The sequence below is a fragment of the Cyprinodon tularosa genome, unplaced genomic scaffold (genome assembly GCF_016077235.1).
Source record: "Cyprinodon tularosa strain WSP-4 unplaced genomic scaffold, ASM1607723v1 ctg33, whole genome shotgun sequence".
NCBI classification, from domain to species: domain Eukaryota; kingdom Metazoa; phylum Chordata; class Actinopteri; order Cyprinodontiformes; family Cyprinodontidae; genus Cyprinodon; species Cyprinodon tularosa.
The window spans coordinates 774,464-777,969 of NW_024039041.1; positions in this window are offsets into that span (position 1 = coordinate 774,464).

Here is a 3,506-nt window from a genome sequence, read left to right on the forward strand (position 1 = left end):
AGGGGGTGGTTATGTTCATAGGTGTTTTTATTTTTTTCTCAAACTGTCCGTGAAGTTTTTAGGAAGAGGAACTGCGAAGGTCGCGCAGCGGCCATATGGCGCAAAGGCTGCTGCACGCGGCGTCTCATAGAGGTGTGGTGGGCTCCTGATGCTGAACAGTGTGACGTCAGGCGACGAGTAGACACGTGCGGAGGTCAGAGAGTTCACTGATTTCCCACATGACAGCAGCCACTGCAAGTCCATGTGCACCACTATAGTGACACAGGCGCACTTTTTGCGCAGGTAGCGCCATTATAATAATGCATCTCCATTGTAAATATAATTTCTTTAACAGGGTTAAAATTTAAAATAATTTCAGATGCAATCACTGTCAATATTCATTTTAACTTTTATGAGTCTGAGGAATAGCTAATGACATTCAGTGTGACAAAAAGGAGGAAGTTTATAGAAAACTGATTAATGCAATTTTAATTCAAATTTCTTTTACTTTATCTTTTTAAATCCATAGGGGCTGTTATCTCACCTTACAGTTCTCTAAGAGACAGGAACCTTAAGCAGCGGTGGATATAACACAAGATATTAATACTGAAGAATATACTGGCTGCATGTGTACTAGGTCCAAGCATATTAATGGATGTTTGGAGGAAGGGGAGAAAAGGGTGGATGCACAATTAAAACAGATAGCGCTCAGCCTGGAGAAGATTGTGGAGCGACGATCACTCAAGAGTTTGAGTCTGTGCTTCAAAGCCTACAACACAAACAAACATATCCAAGAAATGACAACAGCTGTCACTGAATACAGAATTGTTGAGGTGAAAACCTTTAAAACCACCAACTGGACAGCTGTCAGTCATTTACACTCTCCAAAGGGAGAGCCAGTCACCAAAGATCAGCACCAAAAGAATATATGTAGAGCATATTCATGGTACGGAGCCCCTCTGATGACATTGACAAAAAAAATGTTTAATTGTGGCCACGAAGTAGTATTTCGTGTGCACGAAGTAGTATTTCGCGGCCAAGCAATAAGTTTATTGTGCGCACGAAATACTTATTAATAATATCAATAAATCTGCCCCTGTTTTCAGGCTTATGTTAACTGTAATGACTTATCTTGGACAGGCTGCTATGTAAACGGGCCTTTAGTCCTTCGTTTAGCTATGCTGCTGTTGTTTACACTACGCCTTTTCCACCTAAATGGCGTCTTAGCAACAAATGTCACGTGACTGGCGGAGACCGACTGGGTAAAGCAAATCGAGCGCGCCTTAGACCTTAGAGAAGGCGCACTCGATTTGCTTACCCAGTTGTCCAGGAATGATATTTATATTATTAATGAGTATTTTTTGAGCACGTTAAACTTATTGCGTGACCACGAAATAGTATTTCGTGCGCACGTTAAACTTATTGCGTGGCCACGAAATAGTATTTCGTGCGCACGTTAAACTTATTGCGTGGCCACGAAATAGTATTTCGTGCGCACGTTAAACTTATTGCGTGGCCACGAAATAGTATTTCATGCGCACGTTAAACTTATTGCGTGGCCACGAAGTAGTATTTCGTGCGCACGTTAAACTTATTGCGTGGCCACGAAGTAGTATTTCGTGCGCACATTAAACTTATTGCGTGGCCACGAAGTAGTATTTCGTGCGCACGTTAAACTTATTGCGTGGCCACGAAATAGTATTTCGTGCGCACGTTAAACTTATTGCGTGGCCACGAAATAGTATTTCGTGCGCACGTTAAACTTATTGCGTGGCCACGAAATAGTATTTCGTGCGCACATTAAACTTATTGCGTGGTCACGAAATAGTATTTCATGCGCACGTTAAACTTATTGCGTGGCCACGAAGTAGTATTTCGTGCGCACGTTAAACTTATTGCGTAGCCACGAAATAGTATTTCGTGCGCACGTTAAACTTATTGCGTGGCCACGAAATAGTATTTCGTGCGCACGTTAAACTTATTGCGTGGCCACGAAATAGTATTTCGTGCGCACGTTAAACTTATTGCGTGACCACGAAATAGTATTTCGTGCGCACGTTAAACTTATTGCGTGGCCACGAAATAGTATTTCGTGCGCACGTTAAACTTATTGCGTGGCCACGAAATAGTATTTCGTGCGCACGTTAAACTTATTGCGTAGCCACGAAATAGTATTTCGTGCGCACGTTAAACTTATTGCGTGGCCACGAAATAGTATTTTGTGCGCACGTTAAACTTATTGCGTGGCCACGAAATAGTATTTCGTGCGCACGTTAAACTTATTGCGTGGCCACGAAATAGTATTTCATGCGCACGTTAAACTTATTGCGTGGCCACGAAGTAGTATTTCGTGGGCACGTTAAACTTATTGCGTAGCCACGAAATAGTATTTCGTGCGCACGTTAAACTTATTGCGTGGCCACGAAATAGTATTTTGTGCGCACGTTAAACTTATTGCGTGGCCACGAAATAGTATTTCGTGCGCACGTTAAACTTATTGCGTGGCCACGAAATAGTATTTCGTGCGCACGTTAAACTTATTGCGTGGCCACGAAGTAGTATTTCGTGCGCACGTTAAACTTATTGCGTGGCCACGAAATAGTATTTTGTGCGCACGTTAAACTTATTGCGTGGCCACGAAGTAGTATTTCATGCGCACGTTAAACTTATTGCGTGGCCACGAAATAGTATTTCGTGCGCACGTTAAACTTATTGCGTGACCACGAAATAGTATTTCGTGCGCACGTTAAACTTATTGCGTGGCCACGAAATAGTATTTTGTGCGCACGTTAAACTTATTGCGTGGCCACGAAATAGTATTTCATGCGCACGTTAAACTTATTGCGTGGCCACGAAGTAGTATTTCGTGCGCACGTTAAACTTATTGCGTAGCCACGAAATAGTATTTCGTGCGCACGTTAAACTTATTGCGTGGCCACGAAATAGTATTTTGTGCGCACGTTAAACTTATTGCGTGGCCACGAAATAGTATTTCGTGCGCACGTTAAACTTATTGCGTGGCCACGAAATAGTATTTTGTGCGCACGTTAAACTTATTGCGTGGCCACGAAATAGTATTTCATGCGCACGTTAAACTTATTGCGTGGCCACGAAGTAGTATTTCGTGGGCACGTTAAACTTATTGCGTAGCCACGAAATAGTATTTTGTGCGCACGTTAAACTTATTGCGTGGCCACGAAATAGTATTTTGTGCGCACGTTAAACTTATTGCGTGGCCACGAAATAGTATTTCGTGCGCACGTTAAACTTATTGCGTGGCCACGAAATAGTATTTCGTGCGCACGTTAAACTTATTGCGTGGCCACGAAATAGTATTTTGTGCGCACGTTAAACTTATTGCGTGGCCACGAAGTAGTATTTCATGCGCACGTTAAACTTATTGCGTGGCCACGAAATAGTATTTCGTGCGCACGTTAAACTTATTGCGTGGTCACGAAATAGTATTTCATGCGCACGTTAAACTTATTGCGTGGTCACGAAATAGTATTTCATGCGCACGTTAAACT